Source organism: Trichosurus vulpecula, chromosome 4 (assembly GCF_011100635.1).
Source record: "Trichosurus vulpecula isolate mTriVul1 chromosome 4, mTriVul1.pri, whole genome shotgun sequence".
Lineage (NCBI taxonomy): Eukaryota > Metazoa > Chordata > Mammalia > Diprotodontia > Phalangeridae > Trichosurus > Trichosurus vulpecula.
In genome coordinates, this window is record NC_050576.1 from 392,235,963 (window position 1) to 392,251,350 (window position 15,388).

The following is a 15,388-nucleotide window of genomic DNA, read 5'->3' on the forward strand; positions in this document are numbered from 1 at the left end:
GAAGTACCCACCATATAACGTATGGACTTGATGAAGATTCTACAAAACTATCACTTGTCAATTGATTGTTTCAGATCAGATTCTTTCGGTTGATCCAATACTTTGTCTTCTTCCATTGTTCTTCCTCACATTGGCTTCCTGACTGTTCCAGACACTCCAACTCTCAGCTCTGGGCATTTACTCTGGCTTTCCCCCATGCCTGCAATGCTCCCTTTCTTCCTGCCTACTCACCTGCCTGGCTTCCTTTAAGTCTCAGCTAAAATCCCTTCTTCTACTAGAAGCCTTCCCCAATGCCTCTTAATTCTAGTGCCTTTCCTCTGTTGATTACTTCCTATTTATCCTGTATTGGTTGGTTGATTGGTTGTTGTCCTTTGTTCTCGAAGAGGACCAAACTGACATCACTATGCTAGAGTCAAGTTTCAATGTGTCCAACGGTGGCTGATCAGACCAATATTGGTCTGATCCTGTATGTAGCTTGCTTTGTAATATATTTGTTTACATGCTCTTTCTCTCTTCCCCTCTGCCCACCCCACCCCCATTAGATTCTAAGCTCTTTAAGGTCAGGGACTGTATTTTGCCTCTTTTGGTATTCCCAGTACTTAGCACAATACCTGGCACATAGTAGGGGCTTAATAAATGTTTATTGATTCTGAGGAGTGGGTTGTTTGGGAAGGGGCAGCTAGGTGGAGCAGTAGATAGAGTCCTGGGTCTGGAGTCAGAAAGACTCATCTTCCCAAGTTCAAATCTGGCCTCAGACACTTACTAGCTATGTGGCCCAGGGCAAGTCACTTAAACCTGTTTGCCTCAATTTCCTCATGTATAAAATAAGCTGGAGAAGGAAATGGCAAGCACTTCAGTGTTTTCTCAGTCGGGCATATCTGAAAGACACAACAACAACCACATACCTACTTATCTAGCAGACCTCAGGAGAAGAAGGAAAGTGGATAAGAGGAAGAGGCCATATGATCCTTACTCAAGTCCTTTGTACACACTTATCCAGTGGACATTTTTGTCATTCACACTCAGAGATCTTTATATAATGCAGGATATACTCCAGGATAGGCAGGGTAGGTATGATGTAGGGAGGAGAAAATGAAAGACTACGCGGATGTAAATATTTCCATCAGGGTCTTATTTCTTTGAGATTAGAGTTTATGTCCTGCTGGACACTTTTAAAATGCTATTAGTACCCTCAAAGGCCAGAGCATGGTGTTCATTATCATGTACTTTATTGACATTAGCGTAAAGGCATTTATCAGCTGCTCACCCCAATGATTTTGTATTATCTTCATATAAATTTTGTACTTATTTATCTGTATATATCTTGTTTTCTTCCATTAGAATGTAAGCTTCTTGAGGGCAGGGACCCTTCATTTTTTGCTTTGTATTCCCAGTGGCTGATTTCATTGCTCAGTATGTAATAAGCACTTGTGGTTGAATTGAATACAACACGGAATAGATAAGGTTCTGAGATCAGGATATGGAGGGGGTGGGAAGAAGGAAAAGCTATTGCGAATTAGGAATTAAGTCCAGGACAGGTGCCACAGAATAGTTAGCATGAGGTTTCTGAATGCTTTAGAGACCCAGGGTTAGGTCGGCACTGGAAGGAGTCATAATTTTGCCTAGACCTGGGCCTGAAAGTATACTATAATAGGAAGAAACAACAAAAATAGTGTATAAGTGAAAGTTTGCCAGTTCTCACACCAAGAAAGGCTACTTTTTACTCCTTAACAGTTCCTAAAACTTTAGGTTAATTTGGGAGGGGAAATAAGATTCATGAATTTTCCTCTAGAGGGCACATGTAGTCTGCTTAATTAAAAATACCTTTCAGGTGAATTTGGTATTCTACAAACTTAAGTACTTGTTAAGTTTTTTTGTATTTTTGTTTTTGGTCCTGTCCTGTGAGCTTGTAGGGGAGGGAATTCTAGTGTAGAAACTCCTTCTATGAGCAATTATTTTCTAAATTATAGTTTTAATTTAAAGTTGTGTGTGGGCAGAGGTTAAATGATTTGGGAATTATTACTTAGTCAATATGTATCAAAAGCAGGACTTGAACCCAAGTCTTCTTGACTTCAAGGTTTGCCAGTCATCGACTAAACTACTGGTCTCCAAACTTTTAAAAACTTTTGAAAATCCAACACCTTGAGCATGTACCCACAATATATGCATATTTACTTGTTAATGATATACTTTTAAATTATAGAATTCTATATCTAATTAAATATTTAATCACACATAACTTAAACATTATAAATTTATTTAAAATGATATACTCAATAATTTTTTTTACTTTTAAATCATATGATATTTAAGATATTACATATTTTAATTATATATTAATTGTAGTCATGCATTTTCTCCTGTGTAAAACAAACAAAAATACAAATTAAAAAGGATGAGCTAAAGATGAAATAGTTGCATTATTTTATTTATTAATTGGTATAAAATGCATTTGTCCTAAGGGATAGAGCTGACATAAATAATTGCTTATTAGTAATTAATTATTCAGTTGATTTTATCAATGAAGCTAGCAAAAGCAGGTAAATTTCTCTTTTTTATAAGATAATTTTAATGGAAAGATACATGATACAATAATCAAATAATAAGTAATTGCTGTAGATAGAGTGCTGGGCCTGGAGTCAGGAAGGCCCTGAATTCAAATGTGACCTCAGACACTTACTACTAGATGTGTGACCTTGGACGAGTAATTGAACCTTGTTTACCTCAGTTTCCTCATCTGTAAAATGACCTGAGAAGGAAATGGCAAAACACTCCAGTATCTTTGCCAAGGAAACCCCAAACAGAGTCTCAGAGACTCCAACATGACTGAAAAAATGACCAAATAACAACAAAGATAACAGTGAACAAAACAACTTTTCATTTGGAGTCAAGTTTATGTATAGAGGCTCGGTATACACAATGCAGAAACAAGTAAAAGTGAATTGTCTGTTTTCAACTCAGAGTTTTCCATGTAAATCCAAACCTCTCTGTTTACATGGTTCTGCTTAGTGGATGATATCAATTTCCTACTCATGTTTGGATATTTTAGCTGTGCTTTTACATGAGTGAGGAATAGCAAGAAGTCCAATTTGGTTTCAGTGTTGAGTACAGACAGTAAGATGAGGAGGGATGAAAGGAAGGATGTGAAGGGCATTAAATGCCAAACACAGGAATCTATATTTGATCCTAGAGGTAAAAACATCACTAGAGTTTGTTGAATTGGGGGTTTGTGTGACATAGTGGAATGAGGTGATGAAGTGGATAGGGAACTGGGTTTGGAATCAGGAAGACTCATCTTGAGTTTAAGTCTGGCCTCAGACACTGACTAGCTGTGTGACCCTGGACAAATCACTTGTCCCTGTTTGCCTCAGTTTCCTCATCTGTAAAATGAGCTGGAGAAGGAAATGACACACCACTCCAGTATCTTTGCCAAAAAAAAAATCCCAAATGGGGTCATGAAGAGTTGGATACAACTGAAAAATGACAAACAACAACATGACAAAGTTCTACCTGCTCTTCTTGAAAATCACTTTGACAGTAGTGTGGAAGAGAAATTAGAATGGAGAGAGATTTGAGAGAGATCAATTACAAGGCTATTGGAATAGTCCAGGGGAAAGGTGATGAGGGTTTGAAATAAGGTGATGAATCTGTGAATGAAGACAGGGGATGTCAGTGGACAAAATTTGGAACCTGACTAACCTGACTGGATGTGCGGGGGTATGAAGGGAGTGAAAGTGAAGAGACAAAGTTAACACTGAAGTTGTGAACTTGGGTGACTGTAGGGCCCTCAACAGAAACCCAAGGTTTGGGGAGGGAGGATAAATAATGTAATGAGGGGAACCATCTATGCCTGCTCATCCAATGTGACTCAATCTGTCCTACCCAAAATAAAAAAGGGGTATGAGAGAGGCAGGGCTCTTATTTATAGATCACTGTCCCAAATAGCAGACTCTGCCCTCTTAGTGAGGGCCTCTCTTGCTGTAGCCATGGGGTGAGTTGGGACAGGCCATGAAAATACTGGGCATAAGAGTGGGGAAATTTCCCAGTGGCACCTGCAAACTGCCAAGGGGGTCTTGTGTTACTGATGGCAGAGCAGGGCAGAGAGAAGGTTGAGCATGTGCACAGCAATGGGAGTGGTCATGGGAGAGTGTTGAATCTTAATGGATGAATGGTAGGTGTAGTTCTATTGGAGAATAGCACCCCCCCCCCCCAACTGAATATGGATGGTCAGGTTAGATACCACTCATCTTCTGATTGATAGATCTCCTACCCCTTGGGGTTACACCTCAGCCCTCAGGGAGCTAGGGCCTCCACTTTGGAAAGGATTGCTCCAAACCACTTTTGCTCTCAATATACTTATTATCACCTTTTAATGGCAATATTGATCATTTTACCTGTATTTGATATAATAGCAAACTGGCCAAACCTTGTGGCTCATTTGAATAAAGACTATCTTGTTCTTTTTACCTTCCCTGCCCTCCTTGATCTCTTTTTCTCTTCTTCACAATGTATTTAGTTACTAGAATCTCTGTTTTCATTGTAGCTATTAAAATAGCTGACTTTTATATAGTGTTTTGAAGTCTACAAAATATTGAATATGTATACACACATACATATGTACACTCATTTGACCATCAAAATAACTCAGCAAGTTAACTGCTACAGATGTTATTCTGATTTGCAAATGAGGAAACTGAGGCTTGGAGAAATTATGTGACTTATTAATAGCTACACAGCCAGTAAGGGTTGGAAGTGGATTTTGAACCATGGTATCTCCTAACTCCAAGTTTAACATTATTTTCACTACTTCCTGCTGCTTTTCAAGAAATGGACATCTTGGGGATGATACCTGAGAATTTATGGATGCAAAGGAGCCCCACTAGAGAAATCATGTTAATGTGCCCCCTTTAATTCTTTTATATATATGCATATATGTGCATATACATACACATTCACATATATACAAAGATACACATACATATACCAGGATGCAGTAATCATGTAGTAAAAAGAACTTGAGACTTGGATCTAGACTTTTTGCTCATCCGCTTAGTAATTTAGGGGGGTAATTTAGCTTTTCTGAGCCTCAGTTTTATCATCTGTAAAATGGGGATAATATTGTGTTACCTACATTGCAGGGTTGTTAAGGAGTAAATGATAATGTAAGTAATTATATAGATACAAGCTACTGGGTCAAATCAACTCAATCTTTGATGAAATTTGGAGCAGAAGAAATTAAGTAAAAAAGTTTTAAGGGACAGAAGGGAAAACATTTTGAGGCAGTGGCTACTACATAAGCAGGCTATACCTAACCTAGAAGTTTGCCTTATGGAACACAACCCTTTTGAGCTATTCCTGCTTTTCTTAATTTTGTCCCTTCCTTTAATTCTAAATTCACAATTTGTCAGAAAGTTCCAAGCTGTTTTCACAATTCCCATGGCAGCCACCGTGGGGGAAAAACAGTTCTGAGAGTTTGTATCACTCTTATTTGTAATATTTGCAAGGTCTTTCTTAAGAACTTTGGAATTGATTGTGTGACATGGGAGACACTGGCGTAAGACCACTCAGCATGGCGTGCCCACATCAGAGAAGGTGCTGTGCTCTGTGAACAAAGTAGAACTGAAACAGCTCAAAGGAAACGGAGGATGTGCAAATTTAGAGTATCCACCCCAAATGTTCACACAGACTATTTGTTCCCAACCTGTGGTAGAGCATTCCGAGGTCGTATTGGTCTGATCAGCCACAGTTGGACATGTTGAAACTTGGCTCTAGCATAGGGATGTCATTTTGGTCCTTTTTAAGAACAAAGGACAACAACCAACCATTTGTAATATGCAGTTTGTTTATAAGTCAGTGACTGTTCATTGCTATATAAGAGTATATAAGAAAAATATAGGAAAAAAAGTCAAGTAGCTGCCTAAAACACAGCATTCCGGGAGGGGGTGGGGGGCGTAACCCTGGACACACAGGGATATACGTATGTACATATGTTATCTGGACAGATGTAGTTTAGATTCCTGGAATTCACAGTAATGAATCTTTTGTGGAAAACTCTATAGGGTGTGTGTGTGTGTGTGTGTGTGTGAGAGAGAGAGAGAGAGAGAGAGAGAGAGAGAGAGAGAGAGAGAGTGAGAGAGACTGGTTAGCCCAGATTTCTAAGAAGAAAAGGAAGGAGGAAAGGGAGGCATAGAGTTCAAGTGGTGGGCAGACAAGTAATTGAGAAAGAGATGTGTGGGTCACACCAATACTCAGCACATCTCCCCAACCTCTCTATGCAAAGAGACTGAGAACTGTTGACCGCAGAGATGCTGGAGGTGTGAATTTGGTATCTCAAACCATCTCCAGTTGGGTAAGACAATCCCTTACAGACATTATCTGTTTTCTCACTCTGGCTGGCTCATGGAGAGAAAGGTACCAATCAACTGACCTCCAGTATCAGAGCAAGAATCTCCTTCTGTTCCTCGCATAGACAGTCTCTGGTTCATGTGTATCGATGACTGTGCTAACTAGTTCACTCTTTCTCCCAGTAATTATTTTCTCCATATATACACATATCAGATTGGTTCACCGTGCTAGCCATCACATTTTGTGCCTTTTGTGAAAAGCAGTTCTGGGAACAATAAACAAACTCATCATGCTCAGTGCTGGAAACAGATCCTGGGGTTGCAGTGGTAGGAAGAACAAAGAGTCCTCCGCAGAAACTAGACCCATTTGCAGGGCCAGCCCAAGGCAGAAGTAGGAGAAATGTGAAGACCTGAGATAGTGGCTTAGTACATGAGCCAGTCATAAACCCCTAGATCAGAGAATTCTTAATTTTTATGTATCATGACTCCTTTTGGTAATCTGATGAAGCCTATAGTCAAGGCCATTCTTAGAATGCTTTTAGATGCATAAAATAAAATACATAGAATTTTAAAACAAAACAATCGCGTTGAAGTAGTTTTGTATTTTAATATTTAAAAAAATGTAATATTATAGAAAGAAATCAAATTCATGGACTTTTGGTTAAGAACCCCTAGACCCAATACAAGCCCAACATTATAGATAATCACCGGTGGGTCTAATATTAAGTATGGGGGGCAGGGAGGAGGGAAATGATCAAAGGATTATGCCAATGCCACAGTGCTTGGCTTTCTTGCTTCTCCTTCACACCATGCTTAGCCACTCAAACTGTGGTCTGAGATCTAAAGTGCTTCACGGTAGATTTCCCAGCTGCCCTTTCTGTGCCTCATTTTACTGCAGGGGGGTGCAGGCACCCTATGCAAAGGTTCGTAAAGGAAGCCTCCTCTTTCTTCGGGTTTCGGATAATAGCTGTATGATCCTGGGCAAGTTATTTAATTTCTCTCAGCCTCAATTACCTCATCTGTAAAATGGAAATAATAATAGCCCCTCCTTTACAAGGTTGCTGTAATGACTAAATGCGGTAATATATGTAAAGCACTTTGGTAAAGCTTAAAACATTTAATAAATGTCTTTCACGTGTTCAGTTGTTTTTCAGTTGTGTTTGACTCTGTGATCCCATTTGGGATTTTTCTTGGCAGAGATACTGGAGTGGTTTGCCATTTCCTTCTGCAGCTCATTTTACAGGTGAGGAAACTGAGGCAAACAGGATTAAGTGACTTGCCTAGGGTAAGTCCTAGTAAGTATCTGAGACCAGAGTTGAAGTCAGGAAGATGAGTCTTCCTGATTCCAGGGCCAGCACTCTATTCATTGAGCCACCTAGCTTTTATAGTGCTACATTTGTAATTTTATAAATGCTACATTATCATTATTATCATTGTTATTATAAATATTTGCTAGTTACTAACTACTCTAGTTACAACCGCATACATCACAAGGATCCAGTTATGTCACATGGTATGAAATGCAAGACACAAAGTACCCTCTTTAGTTATAAAACTTCTTCTTCCACGAATGAATGAGAATTTGGGATGGAAGGCACAGTTCCCTAGGTCCAGAAGGAAATATTTCTTCTTTGCTTTTTGGGGTTTTCTGTGGGATTGCACAACTTTTCTTCTTTTTACTGCCCCATTTGAGTTAAAGGAAGTACTATGAAAGCTTATTATGTTCACAGAGTAGAAAAATGTCCTGTCTAGTGCTACATGTGTAAAAATGGCACATGAGTTTTATCACTTTGGCTTTTCTCATTCCTTTAAATAATATGATTTATTGAAGTAATTTTTCCCAAGCGTGTAGGATATAAATATTATTTGCGCTTCAAGGCTTCTTCCCCTCCAGTTAGGGCAGCTACCTGGTGGGCTGATATCAGGTTCCCTGGATAATCAGCAGGTCATTGTTGGCAGGGTGATAAATGTACTGAATTAACCTACCTCTCTATATTCCCATATAGCTCAGCATTTAGTCTGCCTTGCTGGATTTTCCAGATTTATATGGCTTATATTCTACTGTTCAGTACAGTTTACATAGTAATGGAAAGAACACTGAACTCAAAATGACTGGGTTCTAGTCTCAGACTCTGGACACAGATGAACTGGGAAACTCATTGAGCCTCTCTGAACCTCTGTTTCCTTATCCACAAAATGGAGAAAACAATACTTACTGTGCATTATATAATAATAATGATAATAATCATAACAATAAATAATGATAAATAATAGTAACATAGTAATAACGATAAGTAATAGTAATATTGTTTGTCCTTCATTGTAGAAGAGGACTATGACATCAGAGAAATGATGACGTGACTTGCAGTTGACCTTGATTTGAGTGAGGGAGGGCTGTGCAAGGTCACCAGTCTCACTTTCTCCTCCAGAGCCATCTGGGTCCAGTGGCCTGATATTCACCAGGATGACTGGAGATGGCCCAGGTTGCATTGGGAGATCCTGGCCCTTTTAGGCTAAGGTCTTCTCAGGTTTTCACTCTGAGTGAGGTAACACCATTCAGTGAATAGGCCTCTTTAAGAAGTGAGTCAAGGGATGGCCCCTTTAATCAAAACTAAAACAAAACAAAACAAAACAAAAAAAACCAAACTGGGAAGAGAAGACCCTCAGGGTTCCTGGCCAAAAGAGAAACAGTTACTGTTTTGTCTTTACATTCACTCTGTGCTAGGAGGGCAGGGACCTATTGTCTAATCTATGAGCTCCAGAGTAAATTGGGTTTAAGGCTGGGTTTTTGAGAAAGAAATCTAACCAGTAAACACAAATATGATAATAATAATAGTAACATAATTTCGTAGCTCTAAGCATGGGCCTGCAAACTACAACTTACTGAATATTTTTATGAAGTTTTATTGTATTTAAATATATAAAAACCATTGTGGGCCAGACAAAAACAGGGAGTGGGCATAGTGTGTCGTTTCCTACTCTAGAGCAAGGAGAAACCTGAAGGTCATCTAATGTAGCACCATATTTTACATTTAATAGAGAGTCACAAATCTAGAGCTGGAAAGAACCTTAGAAGCCATCTAAACTAACGCCCTTATTGCACAGATGAGGAAAATGAGACCCAGAGAAGGCACATGACTTGCCAAGGTCCCTGGTAAGTATCAGAACTGGGATTCCTACTCTGGTTCTGAGAACAGACCAAGTTCAGTGGTCCAGACAGTGTTCATACTTCTTTCAGTGGCACAGATAACAACCTAAATATACCTTTTTTATTGTGGGTAGCTCTTATCTAGTTCTCCATGGTGGGTGGGGGAGAGGGAAGGGGGAGGTTCCTTCCAAGAGGCTTAAAGCCTTCCTTTAAATCAGCCCATATCTTTGAGACTGGAAAAGAGGTGGTTTCTACACTGTTTTAGCCTCTTGCTTGTGCAGACTGGTTTACACTGGTTAAACTTCTGTAGGAAATAGTGATGGTTTAAGGTCAGTGCCTGATCCATTTCCCATTTTTCAACATTAAAAAAAAACCACCACCCTTTGTTTAAATAAATCAGTTTGGAGCTCTTTTAATTACATGATACATCTTCTCATTTCTGTTATTCTAATTTGGCATTGATTTTGATTTTTGCTCTAATAAGTCAATAGTCCAACCATACACAAATGAATGATTTGGAAATGACTTCATCAGTCATCAGTCACAGAAAGAGTGCTTTAGATGTAGTTCCAATTCTACTTTGAAAACTTTCTAGCCTCGTAACCATGGGCAAATCATTTAACTTCTCGGAGCCTCAATGTCCTCATCTATAGAATGGAGTTAACAGTTGTTTTAACTGCTTAATATGGATATTGTAAGAATTTGGATATTGTAAGGTGCTTTGCAAATTTTAAAGCATTATATAAATGTCACCTGTTGCTATTTTTTGTACTTGGAGATCCTATCAATTTATTTTATCTGTGACATCATGGCTAGTACTTTCCATGTTCAGCATCTTCCAAATCATTGTCATCATTATCATCATCATCATCTTCTTCTTCTTCCTTTTCTTCTCCTCCTCCTCTTCCTTTTTCTTTTTCCTCCTTTTTTTCTTCTTCTTCTTTCTTTTTCTTTCTTCTGCCTTCTTCTGTTTCTCACTTGGGCCACTTTGTTCCCCTTAGCCTGCTGGTTCCTCACTCCCAGGGACTCACCACATTGTTACTAGACCTAGTGCAGATGCCCAATTGACTCAGCCTTACTGTATCTCAGAACTCCCAGTGATTTTTACTCAGTTTTACTGATGTGTATTACAAGCCTTTATAGATTATTCCTACTTCGTGAGAGGACTTTTTTTTTAACAAAATAAAACTAATAACACAGTGACCTCATTTGAAAGTGCATACAACATTTCACATCTATAGTACCCTCTACTTTTCTATTAAAAAAAAGAAATGTTTTCTTTTCCTACCACTTTCATTCCCTTAAAAAAGGAGAAGAAAAACAAATTTATTTTAAAACTATCAAGTCAAGCAAAACCAATTCCATCAATTGCTGCACACAAAAATATGTGTCTCGTTCCTTACTCTAAATCCACTGTTTCTCGGTACTGCATAGTATATTTCATCATCAGTCTTTTGGAATCATGAATGGACATTGCATTGATCATAGTTCTTGGGGTTTTCAAAGTTGTTGCAGTGTTATGTTTATTATATTAATTGTTCTTCTGGTTCTACTCATTCATTCTTCATTAGTTTCAGTTTTCAAAATTGTTCATTGTTGTAATATTGTTGTTGTAGCATAAACCATTCTTCTAGTTCTGCTTACTCCATTCTGCATCTTTCTAAATCTTTTTGAAGTCTTCTATTTCCTCATTTCTTACACTATTCCATTGCATTTTCACATATAACTACTTATTTACCCATTTCTTAATTCATGGATATCCCCTTGGTTTCCAGTTTGTTTGTCTGTTTTGATAGCACAAAAAGAATTGCTGTAAATTTTTTTATGTAAAAGACTTTTTCATTTTTGATTTCTTTTGAGTAAAGACCTAGCAGTGGTATAGCTGGGTCAAAGGGCACACACTGCTTAGTAACATTTTGTGTATAATTCCAAAATTCATTCCAGATTGGTTATACCCATTCAGAGTTCCACCAACAGTGCACTAACTTTTCTTGCAGAAAATACTCATGATATATAGATTTAAGATTTCTGTATAGTTTTCACACTTTTACTTCATTCATTTCTTATTCCTGAACCATACTACCATCATATTTTTCAACATTCTTCCCTATGCATTGAAGTCATCAAATATCAAAACATGTGCTCATTTGAAAGTCTTATCAAATACTTTGTAGAATTCTTCTACTTCATTTCTTTTTGGCAATGGACTATGTTAAGATACAGTTATCTACATGGTGGTAAATACATGGACTCTGCAGAAAGAAGTGACCAAGTATCCCACATCATGCTAATTTTGTCTTTGAAATTCAATAAAATCCCTTCTACAACTTCTTTATTCGATTTTCTAAGGAAAGTCTGTGAGCCAACTTCCATTTAGTCCCAACTTTATTTTGTTTTCTGGTTTTCCTTTAAAATGAGAATAAATGTTGAAATAATTCCAATCATTGGACAAAGATTTCACATTTAGAGTATTGACAATTAAGTTACTGTTTATAGAGAGTCTAAAAACTTTGTGATATTTAGCCCCTTCTGTTCTCTTTTCCTTTATTCTGTCAGATCACTAGGTGGTACAGAGGACAGAGAACTTGGGTCTGAAGTCACATAGACCTGAGTTCAAATTTGACCTCAGAAACTTACTAGCTGTATGACCCTGGGTAATTCATTTAACCTCTGTCAGTCTCAGTTTCCTCAACTCCAAGTTGGTATAGTAATAGCACTTACTTGCCAGGGGTGTTGTAAGGATTAAATGAGAGAATATTTGTAAAGTGCTTGGCACATAATAAGCTCTTAAAAATGCTTCTTCCCTTCTTTTACATGCATCACCCACTGACCACCACCACTGCAGAATCTGAAGGAGGTAGCAAAGGACTATGGGGCATTTTGTGTTTTTCTTTGTTTCATGAGTGCCATATTTAAAGAATTTATCACCTAGTGCCAAGCCTTCTATACTCACTTTCAGAAAGCAAATGTAGGTTGTCATGGGGGCCATACTCAAAAGTCTTTCCAACATGGTACACCCTATCAGGCCTTGTACTCTGCCAGTATAGCCTATAAGAACCCAGGGTCACCCCTATGCCATGTTGAGACATTGAAGTTGTAGTATACTACTACCATTTCTACCATTACTACCATGCAGCTATGTGGCATAGCGGATAGACTACTGTACTTAGAGTCTGGATAACCTAGGTTCAAATCTTGCCTTAGACACTTAGTAGTTGTGGGACTCTGGGCAAGTCATTTAAGCTTCCTTAGCCTCAGTTACCTCATCTGTGAAATTAGGATAATACAACCTACCTTTTTGGTTGTTGTAAGGATTGAATGATATATGAATATATGAGAAGTGCTTTGTAAAGCTTACCGTATATATGCTAGCTATTATTAGTACTTGCTGCTACTATTATAACTGAGAAATAGTGAAGGCAGGGACCTGAGGCTAGGACTTAATTTCTTCTTGAGTTTGGACACCCATCTGGTAGAGGAGTTCTATCAGTAACTGAAACCCAAACTCTAATGACCCTACAGTCATCAGAGCACTTAAATGGATGGGAAGGTTCAGGGATTCATAATTAAACAATCTTATTGCCTGTCTAGAATTCCTTTCTTCCATGGGTATTGGCCCATGGCTCTTTCTCCTTGTTATGTTGTCCATTTTGGGACAGTTTCAGATCAAGAGGATCTGTTAGAAAAGCAATTAGTTTGGTTCTTAAGGGTCCAAAATCTATTTATGTGAAGTCCTAGAAAAAACAGTAAATTTATCTCGACAAAAAGCCTACGGAGCCCTCATTCTACATTTGTGTGATCCATGGCAAGTCACTTAATGTCTCTGGGCCTTGGTTTTGTCATCTGTAAAATGAAGGGTTAGATCTCTATGGCCTCTTTTAATTTTAATTCCCATAAACTATTTGCAGACAAAGAAAAGAAGCCAGAATGAATGGAGCAGCTTTAGTCAAGGCCAGTACTCAGAGAGCATAGCGTGTACAGTTAAGAATTTTATAAATGATTTGAAATGATTATCATGCCCATTTTAGTATTATGTTCTTCCAACTCATCCTGAATTAAGGGCTGTGCCAGTGTTACTAAATGTCCCTTAGCACCAAGCCAGTCTCTTGACGCCTTCCTAGCATCCACTAATAGACATGGAGTCGTGCCCATGCTACCAACTTGGATTCTTTCCATAGTACGTCAAGGACCTATAATTGCAGCAATACTCTCCCCAGTGATGAAGACAGCAGCCCTTCTATGTCTTAGCAGAGGCTCTTTATGGGTTACAGTGCCCTCCCCCTCCCAACTCAACTTATCACTAAATGACTAATTTCTTTTTAATAAGGAACCTCTCCAAATTTTGTCATCCCTATATACATACAGATTTTCAGTGGTCCCATACTTAAAACTGCCATGCTCTGAGAACCTAGGGGTCACTTCAGTGCTACAGTGAGCCCTTGGAGGAGGATTTTAGTGGAAACTATAGAGTACAGATCAATGAAATACCTTCCCTGGTCAAAAATGATGCTGACTCTGGGTTTGATCCTACATAAAATTTTCTTTTCTTTGTAGAATGTTTTTTTCTAAAATAGGAGAGACAGAGAGCACCTCAGAAGGTTACTCTCCAATAAATAATTTGAAGAGTCCCAATCCTCAAATGTCCTTAATCCTCAAATATTTTCAATATTCCAGATATTCTTTTGCTGTTTTACTGGGTCAGGCCAGTGCTTATCCCTTCCATCACCTACAGATAAATGCAGAGTAGTGCACTTACCCCTTTTACCAGACTCCTTCCTTCCTCTCCTAAGAAAACAACAATAAGATATGTCCGTGTATTTCTTAGGCCAGAGCCTAAGGCTCAGACACAGAGGGAGATACACAACCTCACACAAAGGGCCAGTTGGAGAAGAAATTTTAGATGTAAAACAGGGCAAATCTCTTCATATAGAATGGATAGAAGGCTAACCATGGAGTCAGGAAGATCCAGGTTCAAGTTTGGGCTTTAATACATATTATTTGACCATAAATAAGTCACTTAAATGCTCGCTGTCCCATGACTATGTTACAGATGAGTTACCAATATACAGCAGTTAGTCAATAAGCATTTATTAAGTGCCTCCTATGGACCAAGGCCAGACCTTGCCCTCAAGACAATGGTGGGAGTTTCCATACTGGGACCTCCCTACACTGATAAAGTCATAAGTCTCCATTTTTTTTTCTAAATTAGGGTCCATAGGAATCAAGTAAAGTCCCTATTGTGTAATAGCCTCTCCTAGAAATCTGGATATGAAGAGGGGCTGTGTGTAGGTACATAGAGATATCAGTGATCAGATCAGCAGTACTAGAGAAGTCTTCAACACTGGAATGTTGGAGTCCCAAGATGATTACTTCTAGCAGGAGTAGCAGTTGATGAGATATACAGTTCTAACTGAGACACTTGTATAATTGCTTTCAGGTTATCCCATCCCTGTCCATGTAGGAACAACTAGGTGGTATGGTGGATAGAGTGTTGAGCCCAGAGTCAGGAAGACCTGCCTTGAAATATGACCTCAGCCTTACTAGTTGGGTGACCCTGGGCAAGTCCCTTCACCCCTGCCTGCCTCAGTTTCCTCAATTGGAAAATAGGGATCTTCCTTGAAAGATTGTTGCGAGGATAAAATGAGTGCCTGACACATAGTAGGCACTCTAAAGGCCTATTGCCCTCCCTGGCCCTTGATTCCATAGGAAAATTCAAACTGTGATGTTTCAACATGATGGAAGATAGATGACTGATTATTGTAGGCAATCATTACTGAGATACTGGAAGCTCAGAGTCATGAACTTTGGAACGCACAAAGAATAGTTCTGTTGATTCTAGAGTATAAAGAAGTCAGAACCAGGGAACTACAAATTCCAGAGTCACATTAATTTGAAA

General features: G+C 38.6%; 1 protein-coding gene across 1 annotated transcript in view; it reads left to right on the forward strand.

The window, feature by feature from the left end:
• TMEM255B (transmembrane protein 255B) overlaps window positions 1-15,388 on the forward strand; it is a 134,982-nt gene that overhangs the window by 84,136 nt on the left and 35,458 nt on the right. The gene's annotated exons all lie outside the window — the stretch shown is intronic.